Source organism: Piliocolobus tephrosceles, chromosome 11 (assembly GCF_002776525.5).
Source record: "Piliocolobus tephrosceles isolate RC106 chromosome 11, ASM277652v3, whole genome shotgun sequence".
NCBI lineage: Eukaryota > Metazoa > Chordata > Mammalia > Primates > Cercopithecidae > Piliocolobus > Piliocolobus tephrosceles.
Window position 1 is genome coordinate 58,537,319 of NC_045444.1, and position 15,140 is coordinate 58,552,458.

General features: G+C 41.5%; 1 protein-coding gene across 1 annotated transcript in view; it reads left to right on the plus strand.

Annotated features, from left to right (window-relative positions):
• The window catches only part of PDK1 (pyruvate dehydrogenase kinase 1), a 95,234-nt gene that overhangs the window by 42,642 nt on the left and 37,452 nt on the right, over positions 1-15,140 (plus strand). The window lies entirely within an intron of this gene.

The window sequence follows — 15,140 nt, forward strand, 5'->3', positions numbered from 1 at the left end:
GGCTCCCACTGATTCTACATTATGGTGAGTTGTATAATTATTTCATTATATATTGCAGTGTAATAATAATATAAACAAAATGCACAATACATGTAATGCACTTGGATCATGTCAAAACCATCCTCCCCCACCCCAGTCTGTGGAAAAATTGTCTTTCATGAAACTGGTCCCTGGTGCCAAAAATGTTGGGGACCACTGGCTTACACCTAACAGCTACTTGAATATTATGGTCTCTTGTATCTGTTTTTGTATCAATTTCTTCTAATGCAGCCTGAATCCTTCCTTGCGTTGCCTCTTGCCTGGACTTTTCCAATAGTCTAATACTTGCCTCCTTCTCATGCCAGCTTCCCTCTTCAAGTTCTTTTCCACAGGGCACCAGAGTTTACCTTCTAATGGATAGTTTTGTTTATGTCACTTCTCAGTTTTAAAGCCTTTTCCTGGATTCTACTGCCTATAGGGTAAAGTCTAAATTCTTTGACTTGGCACACAAGCCTCTTCATAATCTTTCCACAACTCAATTTTTATTTTAAGATTCAAAGCTTTGCCTGTGTTTTGCTACATATGCCAGTTACTTTAGACAACTTACTGGTGCTGAAATGTCATCTAGTATTTTCACATCTAAAGTTCTATGTATGCTTTCTCTTCTGTCTAAGGGGACTTTGCTTTCTTTTCTTCCCATTTGAACCTTAATTCAATATCCATCTCTGCTACCAGAGCTTCTGGAAAGCCTTTCCTAAGATACTCCATTGTGTTTCCATGGCACTTACATTCCTCTCCTGCACATGTGACTCTGGGCTCCTTCCACCTTGTGGCTCTCCTGTCTCCTGGAGCTCCTAGAGAGTTTCACTAGATTTCCTGCATCTGGTTGGAAGATGAGGAAGGTAAATGGAGGATCACACATGGAAGAGTGTTATGGCATATATCACTGCTTCTGATAGCCCAGTGACCAGAACTCAGTCATGCAGCGATGGCTAACTGCAATGGAGTCTGAAAAGAGTAGTCTAGCTGTGCCTAGAAGGGAGAGGGAAATGGTTTAGTGAACAGCTAATAAAGGTTTTCCACACTGGCACGTGGGAGTTGGTTAGTGTATGTTTGTGAATTTAAAGAATACATTATTATAGAATAGGTATTAGCTGACGTAATTCTAGATCAGTGTTCTAGCCTTTCAGATTCCTTTCTGGCTTCCAACTTTGTAATTAAAAAAAAAAAAAAATTATACCTTCAGGTTTGGTCAGAAAATTGATTGTACTGCTTGACCAAACATTTTCATTAATAACATTTATTATATATAACCTGTACTGACATTATACATTCTCAGAGATCAAACACTATCTAAAGAACGTAAATAGTGTAATGAAGATCATTTAATGTATGTTCCTCCCAATGATTTACCAGTCATTCAAAATTACTTCGTGATGTTGCAGGCTTCAAGGCCATTAAATTCATATCCATCCAGTTAACAGTTTTCTTGGAATGGCAGACCCTGTGCAAAGTGCAATCCTACTGTGTGCAGTAGAAAGCACATTGAGGGTGCTAGTCTGACTGCACTGCTTCCTGACTGGGTGTAACTGATAAGTTAGTAAAAATTTCTTTTAAAATAATGGACTTTTAATAGATGATTTCTTAAGCCTCTTGAAATTTTAACAGTCACTACTACGATTTGTTTGAAAGTGTTGGTTAATAGAGGATAGGCTGTTAATAGGCTAATAGGATGGTAGTGAATAGAGAGCTTACTATTTCTAAGTGAGTTAGGTTAAATTAAATTGTGTTTAGTGTTACAAGTGTGTTAGTCGGCCGGGCGCGGTGGCTCAAGCCTGTAATCTCAGCACTTTGGGAGGCCGAGATGGGTGGATCATGAGGTCAGGAGATCGAGACCATCCTGGCTAACACAGTGAAACCCCGTCTCTACTAAAAAATACAAAAAACTAGCCGGGCAAGGTGGCGGGCGCCTGTAGTCCCAGCTACTCGGGGGGCTGAGGCAGGAGAATGGCGTGAACCCGGGAGGTGGAGCTTGCAGTGAGCTGAGATCCGGCCACTGCACTCCAGCCTGGGCGACAAAGCAAGACTCTGTCTCAAAAAAAAAAAAAAGTGTGTTAGTCATCTTGAAAGGCCGAGGGAAAGTACTGTCTAAAATTACATGAGGACTTCTTTATTGCTATACTTACAATCTGATGAAAGCACAGCAATTTACAAAGGCTGTTCCCCTTGCCGGTGTTCATGGGATATCGCATACCTGTCATACTGCTAAATGGTGCACTATGAGAATAGCCAATTAAGATAATGGTTTTTGTTATCTTAATTGCATCATATCTCAAGCTGCTATCATTGTGGAAGAAATCACTGTTTGCTTATTGGCAAAGAGTGCTTTGAAATAATCTGTAAAAAGCTTGTTTAGGGAGCATGGAAGTAGGATTGACACCGAGGAAATGTGCATCACTTCTTGGTGGGCTGCAGATTGCCCTGCCTATGGCTCAGCTTAGATGTTTTCCTACCGTCCTATCCAGTATCAGGAAACGTGGCCTGCTTTCATTTTTTTCTCCAGATAACACTCGTGAAGCAGCAAAAGAAGGTCTACATTATTCCAGAAATTAATGCCGGTGAAGTCAATAGTGTACATCAAGTTAACACAGTTTCTTTCTGATGGTCCTGAAAATATAGGGGGACTTGGAATTTACACCTGTGATGCAGAAACTAATCTGCCATTCATTAGATGTGCCATGTTGGTCAAATCTCTTAAGCCCACACTTCCTGACTTGTTCTTCATGAAATGGGAATAATGCATTCATTTGTTTATTGTGCATCTACTATGTGCTAGGTGCTCTTTTGGGACTGGAGAAATAGTAGCAAACAAACTAAATTACCACCACCATGGAGTTTACATCCAAGTAGAGAAAGCATACAAAAACTACACTTTGTCATATGGCAAAAGTGCTATGGGGAAGATTAAAGCAGAGTAAGAGGGTGAGGGGGAGACTAGGAGATGGCATACTATTTTTTTTTTTTTTTTTTTTTTTTTTTTTTTTTTGAGTAGTCAAGGGAGAATTCTGAATAGGTAATAACACCATGGAATACTATGCAGCCATAAAAAAGGATGAGTTTGAGTCCTTTGTAGGGACATGGATGCAGCTGGAAACCATCATTCTCAGCAAACTATCACAAGAACAGAAAACCAAACACCGCATGTTCTCTCGCTCATAGGTGGGAACTGAACAATGAGATCACTTGGACTCGGAAAGGGGAACATCACACACCGGGGCCTATCACGGGGAGGGGGGAGGGATTGCATTGGGAGTTATACCTGACGTAAATGACGAGTTGATGGGTGCTGACGAGTTGATGGGTGCAGCACACCAAAATGGCACAAGTATACATACGTAACAAACCTGCACGTTATGCACATGTACCCTAGAACTTAAAGTATAAAAAAAAAAAAAGAACAGACACATAGATGTTCTGAAATAGTCTCACACAGAGTCAGTTGACCTTTGAAAAAGCAACGACGACAATTCAATGGAGAATTGACAAGCTTTCAGCACAGACAGTGCTAGAAATATTGGAGGACACACCCATGTGCAAAAAAAAAAGAAAAGAATCTAGCCACAGACCTTATATTTTACACAAAAATGAACTCAATGTTAATCACAGACCTAAATGTAAAATGCAAAACTATAAAACTCCAAGGGATCATACAAGAAAATGAAATAACCTTGGATATGGTGATAAGCTTTTAGATAAAATACCAAAAGCCAGTCAATGAAAGATAAATATGATAAGTTGGATTTTATAAAAATAGTAGTTTTTTATTTAGGGGAGGCTTTGGGAGAGACAGATACCGTCTCTGGTAGCATATCAAGAAGTTAGTAATGATGGTCAATTTTAGAGAAAGAAACAGGGAAATTCTTGATTCAGTGGTAGAAGGGCATCTTCATTTTCACTGAATTCCCTGTTGCACATTGGAAATAATTTCCATATGCATGTATTAAATTAATATTTCTAAATTAGGAAACGAAACAAAACAGATTCTAGTACAGAGTAGAAACATGCGTTGGCATCACAGGCATACAAAGAAAAGCTCTTAGTATTTGTATCAGCCATAAACTTAACATAAAACAGTAGAGTACTGTGATTGCTAAAAATTGGTGAAATTGGGATTTCCTTAATAGGAATATTACTTTTAAAAACCACACTTTCACTGTAAATTAGATAAGGGGAGGATCGTTCTTGGCTCCTCTTTCTTAGGAGAGCTACGTTCAGTTTCAGGATTTTACATAATGAGAAAAAGAACATAAACATGTATTTAGCCTGGGAACTAGTGAATAAATTCAAATGCATTCTCCAACAAAAAAAAAAAAAAAAGTGAGGGAGGAAGTTATGTAGATATCAGAAGAGAATATATGTCAAGAAAAAGAACACATGTAAAAAAAATCTGAAAATATAATTCTTTTTTTCATCTATATTATAGGGTTGCTCTGAGGATCAAATGAAATACCACATGTGATCTGTATGTAGGTATGTGTGTGTGTGTGTATGTCTGTGTGTGTGTCTGTGTATGAGTGTGCGTGCGTGTGTGTATTTAGAGACAGGGTCTTACTCTGCTGTCCAGGCTGGAGTGCAGTATTGTAATCTTAGCACGCTGCAGCCCCAAACTTCTGGACTCAAATGATCCTTCCACCTCAGCCCTTGTAGTAGCTGGGACTAAAGTACGCACCACCACACCCACTTCATTTCTAAATTTTTTATAGAGACAGGGTCTTGCTCTATTGACCTGGCTGGTCTTGAACTTGAACTTCAACTGGTCTTGGCTTCAAGCCATCGTCTCACCTCCTCCTCCCGAAGTGCTGGGATTATAGGCATGAGCCACCGGCCCGGCTGATCTGTGTTTTTTTAAGCATTAAATTCATTTTGCTGCTTTTGTGGTTACTGTTTTTATAGCTCATTGTTGCAAAGTGAACTCTTTTATGTCTCATTAAAAGAGAGAAATTATCTGACAGAGAACTTAAAGGACGTGTAGCAACTGCCATCATTTTAAGTTTCACTAGTGAAAATACACTTTATCTGTACTTTCCCAGCACTTATAAATTACTGGACGATGTCTGTGTAAATAGAGCGCTGTATAGGAGAAAATCACACAAGGCAAGTGTCAAGTTGATGCAGCATTCTAGTGAATCATCTCTGAGATTTGAGAATTCAATGATTCTTATAAGAGATAGATTTCTCTATTTAGGAATTCTTCTTACTTCAGATTTTCCTCTCCCTGTCTCCTCTTTCCTTTGTTTCTTGCTTTCCTGCCTTTTACATGCACATTTTGTGGTGGCTTAGAAGAAGAACACAAACAGTAAATGGTGGTTGGGAAAGAGGAGCTTATAACATTGTCATGAACAGAGCTAAGAACATATTTCTTAATGTTATATTCAAACACTATTAGATCATTACATGACAAGTTCAGTGACAGGCAACTTTTATAATTTTCTCAGATGAACAGGGATGGGGGAATCCTGGTTCTTTGCTTCTGCTCCTCTAATATTGGGAAACCTCCCGGGTTTGGGTGGTTCTCCTGCCTCAGCCTCCTGAGCGGCCGGGATTGCAGGTGTGAGCCACCATGCCTGGCTCAGTTTGTATTTTAATTAATTTATTTATTTTTTGGTGGAGAGGGGTTTCTCCATGTACATCAAGCTGGTATCAAACTCCCGACCTCAGGTTATCCGCTGGCTTTGGCCTCCCGGGGTGTTGGGATTACAGGCGTGAGCCACCGTGCACCGCCCAATTTATTAATCAGAAAGGAATAATAGATCGATCTGGCGTGGTGGTTCACGCTTGATTGCAGGACTTTCAACGACCAAGCACAGCAAATCACTTGAGCCTAGGAGTTCCAGATCAGCCTGGGGCAACATGGTGAAACCCGGTCTCTTTATTATTATTATAACTTTATTCATTTTTGAGGTGGAGTTTCGATCTTCTAGCCTGGCTGGAATGCAGTGGCGCGGTCTCAGTTCTCCGTGGCCTCCGCCTGCGGGTTTAGGTGGTTCTCCTGCCTCAGCCTCCCAAGCGGCCAGGATTGCAGGCGTGAGCCACCACATCTGGCCCAATGTATTAATCAAAAAGGAATAGGTCGGCTGGGCGTCAGGGCTCACGCTTGTGATGCTAGGATTTTGGACAGTGGAGCATGGCAGATCGCTTGAGCCTAGGAGTTCCAGACCGGCCTGGGCAGGATGGTGAAACCCGGTCACTTTTTTTTTTTTTTTTTTTGGAGGCAGAGAGATTCAGTCTTGTTGCACAGGCTGGAGATGGTGAGGTCTCGGCTCATCCGGCCTCAGCCTCCCGGGTTTGGGTGGTTCTCCTGCCTCCGCCTCCTGAGTGGTTGGCATCCCAGGAGTGTGATCCCAGGGCTTTGGATGGCCAAGCGCTACGGACGCTTGAGCCTGGGCAACATGGTGAAACTGGGTCTCCCTTTTTTTGTTGGTTTTTTGTTGTTGTTTTTGTTTTTGAGGCGGAGTTTCACTCTTGTTTCCCAGGCTTGAATGCAGTGGTTTGGTCTCAGCTCCCCGTGGCTTCTGCTTCTTGGGTTTGGATGGTTCTCCTGCCTCAGCCTACCAAGTGGCTGAGATCGCAGGTGGGAGCCATCATAGCCTGCTAAATTTTTTTTTTTTTTTTTGGATACATAAGGGGTTTCTCCCTGTTGGTCAGGCTGGTCTCAAACTCCCGATCTCAGGTTTTGAGACGGAGTCTCACTCTGTCACCCAGGCTGGGTGCGTGGCGCTATCCCGGCTCACTGCAACCTCCGCCTCCCAGATTCAAGCGGTTCTCCTGCCTCATCCTCCTGAGTAGCTGGGATTACAGGCGCCCGCCACACACTTGGGTAATTTTTTAATATTTTTGGTATAGACGGGGTTTCATCATGTTGGCCAGGCTGGTCTCCAAACTCCTGACCTCAGGTGATCCACCCACCTGGGCCTCCCAAAGTGCTGGGATTACTTCATAGGCGCGATCGGCCTGGTATGGTGGCTTACAGCTTTTGATCCCAGATTTAGGACGGCTGAGCGCAGCAGATCGCTTGAGCCTAGGAGTTCCAGACTGGCCTGGGCAACATGGTGAAATTAGGTCTGTTTTGTTTGTTTTGAGGCGAAGTTTCACTCTTGTTGCTCAGGCTGGAGTGCAATGTCATGTCTGGGCTCCCCGCGACCTCCGCCTCCCAGGTTTGGGTGGTTCTTATGCCTCAGCCTCCCCAGTGGCTGGGATTGCAGGTATGAACCACCATACCTGGCTAATTTCGTTCCTTTTTTTTTTTTTTTTTTGGCACAGACGAGGTTTCTCCATGTAGGTCAGGCTGGTCTCAAACTCCCGACGTCAGGTTATCCACCCGCCTCGGCCTCCCGGGGTGCTGGGATTGCAGGCATGTGCCAGCGCACATGACCCAATTTATTAATCAGAAACGAACAGATTGTCCTGGCATGGCGGCTCACGCTTGTGATCCCAGGACTTAGGACTGCCGAGCGGGGCGGATCGCTTGAGCCTAGAAGTTAAGGCCGGCCTGGGCACCATGGTGAAATTGAGTCTCCGTTTTTTTTTTTTTTTTTTTTTTTTTTGGTTTTTGTTTTGAGAGGGAGCTTCGCTCTTGTTGCCCAGGATGGAGTGCAGTGGCAGGGTCTCGGCTCCCCGCAGCCTCCGCCTCCACCTCCTGGGCTTGGGTGGTTCTCCTGCCACAGCCTCCCGAGTGGCTGGGATTGCAGGCGTGAGCCACCACGCCCGGCTAATTATGTATCTATATATTTTTGTTGTTGTTGTTAGAGATGGGGTTTCTCCATGTTGCTCAGGCTGGTCTCAATGTTCTGACCTCAGGTTATCTGCCCGCCTTGGCCTCCCCGGCTGCTGGGATTGCAGGCCTGAGCCAGTCCCTAAGGCCCAATTCATTAATCAGACAGGAATAGATTGGCCTGGCGTGGCGGCTCACGCTTGGGATCCCAGGTCTTTGGAAGGCTGAGCGTGGCGGATTGCTTGAGCCTAGGAGTTCCAGACCGGCCCGGGCAACATGGGGAAACCTAGTCTCTCTCTCTTTTTCATTCTTGAGGCGGAGTTTCGCTCTTGTTGCCCAGGCTGGATGGAGTGCAGTGGCGGGGCCTCCGCTCCCCGCGGCCTGTGCCTCCTGGGTTTGGGTGGTTCTCTTGCTTCAGCCTCTTGAGTGACTGGGATTGCAGGCGTGAACCACCATGCCCGGCTAGTTTTTTATTTTTTGTTGGTAGAGACTGAGATTCTCCGTGTTGGTCGGGCTGTTGGTTTCCAGCTCCTCCCCTTGGGTGATCCTCCGGCCTTGGCCTTCGAGGGTGCTGGTATTGCAGGCATGAGTCACTGAGTCTGGCCCCAAACCCGGTTTCAACGGAAAAATAAAAACCACAATGATGAGCAGGGCGTGGTGGGCCCCGGGGGTAGTCCCAGCTACTGTGAAGGCTGATGGAGGAGGATTGCTTGAGACCCGGATAGAGGTGGAAGTGAGCCATGATGGCGCTGCTGCAGTCCAGACTGGGAAACAGAGAGGGACTGTGTCTCAGGAAAAGGGGAAGGGAAAAAAAAGAAAAGAAAAAGTAAATAAAATGGCTAAATCAAGGAACAGCTTGCCAGTATGTTATTGGGAGAAACAGAGGCAAAGATTAGCAGACACCAATGTTCACTTAGTGGGAACTGCAGGTGTTCCCCGGACAGGAGGCTGCTACTTTTCCAAAAGAAATCTGTTATTGACACACCAAAAAAAAAAAAAAAAAGTAGGTTTGTTACAATATACAAACAACTAAACTTTATATAGCCAGGACCCTCTTCTAGCACTGCTCTAAGCCTTTTCCTGCTCTGAAATAGCTACTATTGTTACCGCCATTGTAGAGAAAACAGATGCCAGAGGTTGTTGTGGAAGGACCACGGAAACTTAACTATGAAATTGACTTGTTGTAAGTTTCCGACTGAAAGGTTCTTCCTGCTCTGCTCCTTACATTGCCACATTTTAATTAACATCTCTCTTAAAATACTGGTCCTTTCTATATTTGGAGGGACTCCTCTTGCAGTTTCAAGTTTTTTCCTTGCGGGAGGCATTTGGTCACAAGATCACCTGCATTTTCTGTCAGTTTAAGTTTAGACATTGTTCAGTTAGGAATGTAAATATGAGCAAACAGGTATCTGATTGAAATAGATAACCTAGAAAAAATCACTTATGAGTAAGTCAAGAAAATGTGAACTCTGGATTTATGGCTATTTCCTGAATGTATTACTTTTTTGGTATTTAATGGCACTGCGAATATATTTATTTTTAAAAATTCTTTGTCTTCTACAGATCCATATACGGTAATTAAAAAATGATATGATGTTTATAGGTTTTACTTCAAAATAATTCAGAGGAAGAAGGAATGTATATAAATGAAGTGGGAATATAAATGAAACAAAGCTGGCTGTGGCCAGGTGCAGTGGCTGACATCTGTAATCCCAGCACTTTGGGAGGCCAAGGCAGGTCGATGACCTGAGGTCAGGAGTCCAAGACCAGCCTGGCCAACGTGGTGAAACCCCATCTCTAGTAAAAATACAAAAATTATCCAGATGTGGTGCCAGGCACCTGTAATCCCAGCTACTCGGGAGGCTGAGGCAGGAGAACTGCTTGAACCCAGGAGGCAGAAGTTGCAGTGAGCCAAGATCATGCCACTGCACTCTAGCCTGGGCAAACACAGCAAAACCCCACCTTTAAAAAACAAAGTTGGCCATGCCATGAATGAAAAATTGTTGATGATGTGTATATGTAGGGCAATATTAATTATCTCAACTTTTTTTAGGTTTGAAGCTTTTTATTGAACACGTGCACACATACCTTGATAACGGGCTACTTCCCCATTATTCTCACAGTAGCCTTCTGATTTTCACTTCATCTTCATTCTTAGAGAGTCTGGATTTTTCTTTTATGGCAAGTTCAAGTATATCTTGGCAAGGACTATCCAGCATGTCTATTTTATGAGAGAGGGTTTGCACAGTACCTACTCAGCCATATTATCAAAAACAGAAATATTTTCCAGATTCTGTTCCTGTCCTGTTTTAGATTTTTTAAGTTCCAAGAACTGTCACCTTCTAGCAGACACTCTGATGTTGGAAGACAAAGCATATTTTGTAAGTGGCATGATTTCTGGGCTCAAATTTAGAACAGAGCCACAGCTTTCAACAACCCCAAAATAACTTATTGTGACTCACCAAATTTAGAAAGATGGAGATTATTTAAAAAAGAAAACCTTAATTTACTATGTGACCTCTGAGTGTCTCGGCTGAAAATTGTAAAGATAGAAAGGTAAATCAAAACATAGAGACTGTAATCATGCACTTAATGAAGCGCTAAGTCAAAATATTTTTGGCATATATTAAAGTTTAATTTTATCACTTTTTTTTAACAGGAACTATAGCTATTTGCAAGTACATATAAAACTACAATGTTACATATAAACTACCAATTAAGAACTTTTTAAGAAATGAGACTAATCTAGCAACTTTATTTAAATGTTTAACTTAAGGGAATAATTAAAGATGTCCATACAAAAGGATTTAGCCGTGACATGAGAATGTTCACCCTGGCAAATCAATGGAAATTATTAAACGTGCAAAAGGGAACTGTTGGAATAAATTGCAATACCTTCATATGATCATATATCATAACCTTTTAAAATGGTATTAAAGAGTTGCATAAATTAAACACATATTCGTAACACATCACTGAATAGGAGAAATACAGGCCAGCAAAGAACATAGAGTTGGTCCACTTTCTACAAAACAAAGACTAATAGCACGACAGCAGGGAAGGGGGAATGTGTCAACATATACTTGTGTATATGTATATATATGCATAGTAAGTAGGAACTTGAAAGGATATATATCAAATTGTTTACACAGATTACCTCACAGAGGTAAATAACTTTGGCCTTTGGTGTTCTGTATTTCACATATTCTGAATTTTCTTCTTTTATTTAAACAGAGACGGGTTCTTAGCCAGGAGCAGTGGCTCACACGTGTAATCCCAGCACTTCGGGAGGCTGAGGAGGGTGGATTGCTTGAGGCAGGAGCTGGAGACCAATCTGGCCAACACGGCAAAACTCTGTCTCTACTAAATATTCAAAAATTAGCCAGGTGCAGTGGCTCATACCTGTAACCCGGGAGGCTATAGGCATGAGAATTGCTTGAACCAGGAGGTGGAGGTTGCAGTGAGCTGAGATTGCACCACTGCACTCCAGTCTGGGAAACAGACCAAGACTTTCTCAACAACAACAACAAAAAAAAACAAAACAGTAATAAAGAGAAAACCTTAATGGACAGGAGCAATGTCTCATGCCTGTAATCCCAGTGCTTTGGGAGGTCAAGATGGGAGAATCACTTCAGGCCAGGAGTTCAAGACCAGCATGGGCAACATAGCAAGACCTTTTCTGTACAAAAAAATTTAAAAACTAGCCAGGCATAGTAGTGCATGCTTATACTCCCAGCTACCTGGGAGGCTGAGGTGGGAGGATCACTTGAGCATGAGAGTTGTAGGTTGCAGTGAGCTGCGATCACACCACCAGGGAGCCACGACCCCATCCCCGCCTCCTTCCTGTGTCCTGTGCTAGCAATAAATAAGTTTCCCAGCCACAAATAATTATTAGAACCTCCTCCCCATGTGCCAGCTTCAACCTCTGCTAGGTACGATACAGGAGCGGCCCTACCCTCTGGAATCTACAAAATGTTACACAGACACAGTATGTACACTGGGGAAGGGGGCCACCCCAGCAGCCCGTACCCTCACCTGGTCCCCAGTTAGCCCCACTGTCCTGCCTCAGCTACCTCTCTGAATAAGAAGATGGGAGCCCCCCTGAGGGAAAAGTTGCTATGGTGAGAGTAAGGAGGCCATCAGACCTCCTCCAAACAAACCAACTCCACCAGCCTCTGGCTCTTAAATAACAATCATCAGCATCCAGAAATTTAAGGACTCAGCCCTGGTCAAGGTGGCAAAGGGTCTGTTTGTGTTTTCCCATTACACAGAGGTCTTGTCTTGCTACCCTAATTGTAAAGGGGTGACTGGGAAGGGGTGGTAGGGACATGGTGGCGGTGGACTCCAGCCGTACTTCTCCAGGCTTTGCTGACAGGAGCCTGCTTTTCATTTTTATTTTTATCCCATGACTTTTTTAAAAATCCTGTAACTTCTTTTTCGTAACTTTTTTTGGTAATTTTTCATAAAACTTTTTTCTACTTTTTTGCCAGAAGTTTTTTTGTCACAACTTTTTTACATTTTTTAATCCCATAACTTTCACCCCATAATTTCTTTTAATCCTATAACTTTCTTTTTTGTTCTTTTAATAAACATTTGCATTGTTATATTGCAGTTTTGTAAAAATGAAACCGATTATCTCATGTCAAGCATGCCCAGCATTTGCACACTGTCAATACCTTCAATACTACAGTTTTCAAGACACACAAAAGAAAATTTTAAGGCAAACACAGCACTTTGCAACAATTTAAGAATTTATTACATTACAGTAGCATCACACCAGCAGTCCATAATGCCACTTTAGGCAAAAGTCTTTCAGTATTTCCATTATACATTCTGTTTACAAGAATTCATAAATTGGTAAAATTCATTCTAAGAAAACTTGGCAAATAAAGCTTTGGACTGGAATTGGCATTTCTTTCTCTACTTTTCCGTCCCACTGTTTCTTTTAAGCTACAGTATTCATATTTTAAAATGTTTTAACTTATTTCAGAACATTAAGATAGCAGTTGCATTTTTTAATAGTTATTTTTAAATGACTAAGATAAAGTTTTAGAGAAATTATATTATAGCTAGGGCTGGTTTATGTGTTCAAATTTTCTAAAAATCAGCTTTGGTTTTAGAGCTGATTTTTTTTTTTTCATTTCTGGAAAACCTATCAGGTTTAATCAAATACTTTAAAATGATTATTATATATTGCAATATTTAAATAGGTGTTTTGATTCTTCCTACATAAATTCAGATTTATTCAGTTGAACTCACATTTTAAAAGTCTATGTTTCTGATGAACTCTAACCTTCCAATGTTGCCTTCTAAGCAAATTGAAAGCTGCCTTACACTGAATGAGGAAGAGCACAAATACTTGGCTTAATGAGGTATCGCAAAAGACTGCGTGCACTTTGAAGAAAGACTTAGGTTCTGTCTTTAAACTGAACTCAAAGAATGCAAAAGCGGGAAGTTCAGAAAATAAAAGGCAAGAACAGGACTTTAAGAGCATTTTAAACCCATGGGCTAGAAATCGTACCACTGTTAATTAGTCGCATTATTTGTTCTAACATTTTTTCTTTATTATTCTGGAACTGGGCTTATCTAATACATTGATACATTCATACAATTTGGAAGAGTCAGTTGAAGTCACAAGGACCCAATATTTGCGCTCTTTCAGTGAATGCAGGCAAATCTGTTATTCCATCGGTAAAATCGTATTTTGGTCTCCTGTTAATGTCATATTTATGAAAGTGTCATGACGATGCCAAATGCTGAAAACAGAGATGGTCTAGTAACTAGAAATCCCCACCCCAGGGAGCACATGTAGATATCTCCCTATATCCTAATACTGTGATGTGTTTTGGAACACAGACATTAGAACCTCAGGAGGTTTTAACTGTTGAGTCTTTCCCAAGCATCATCAAGTTATGATTTAGGCATTGTGTGACTGAAACTCATTCATTCATCGTGCATAGGCACAATCACATAAATATTGCACAAAATACGTCCCTAACTGAAACCAAGAGGTACTAAAACATATTTCACTCTTTGTAAAGAGGTTTGTGAGGAAATACAACTCTGTGATTGTACAGACATGTTTCCTGATAATACATTGACATTCACAAACAGTAGATTGCACTGCAGCTTCTAAACATTTTAAGTTTCATAAACTTCTTGATTTTCAAAGATACTATAATACTGTCTACTAAAACTCCTTTTTGTTTCAACTAAGTATTCCCGCATACATTAGTTTATGATAATATTTGTTATTATTTTTCAAAGTGTTTTCCATTCAACGAAAAGAAGTAAATTCCTATGTCAAAGTAACTAAGGTGGTTGAAGAATAGGTATTAGCCAGAGAGGTCTAGATGGTAAAATCAGTCTTCAAGCCTCAAAGAAACTCCATGAACAGAAAGGAAAGCCAGGTGTCACACAGCTTTTCTTCACTCTAATTCATTCTTGACTAGAGCCTGTATGCCTGTTCCAGGGACATTAAACTCTTAAAGGATTTCTTATGATCTGTACTAAATACATTAAGAAGAATGCCAGCCAGCACCCTTTTGCGTACTGGGCGCTATAGTCATGTGATTAAAACAGGTAACATGAACTCTAACTTTAAAATGTATTCCAGATACCAATGCTCTAAGCTAGGAAAGGTTTTCCACATCCACAGTCAACGATGCGAACCCTTCATTCCTCAGAAATAATCCCTTTTTAGGTCATGGAAAAAGAGTACAACTGCTGTAGCTCGTGATGCAATATCTTCATGAGCCCAGAGCACACACAAATCCTAAGGGAACTACCATAGTACAGCGCTCATTCTTGGCACCGGAACCAATGAAACACACTCTATCCCGCACATACCTGCCGGAGCAGGCCACTGTCCTCTTCTGTGAGATTTAAAAAGCTCCCCCAAAACGTTATTACTCCCATCACCAGTACACAGAAAATGGGGGAAAGGCTGTTTCTAGTTCTCGGCCTTTAAACAACTCTAAATATCAGTACTCACGGTGGCATATATTACAAAGTAATCAACAGTGCACACTTGAGGGCAAACCGCATATTGAGCTAATGAAGAGCTCACTGTGATTAAGATTGGATCAAACAGTAGCAGAACATAAGCAAATTTTATCTGAATTCTGTAATGAATATACATGTTGCAATAACATTAGAAAAGCAAGGCAGCCTATTCCAAACCAACGAGAATAGTTTTGTGCAAACAGTGGGTCTTTGTGTGTTTGAACTCTCACCATGTAAGGGCAAACTCAATATACATGCTAAGGACCTACAATTATGAAATTAAAAAAGAAAATGCTAAAGGATGCCAGAGTGAACCTCAGTGAAAGCCACAGAGACCCAATCTCATTTTAACTTTTAACAAATAAACTTAAACTACAAATTAGAA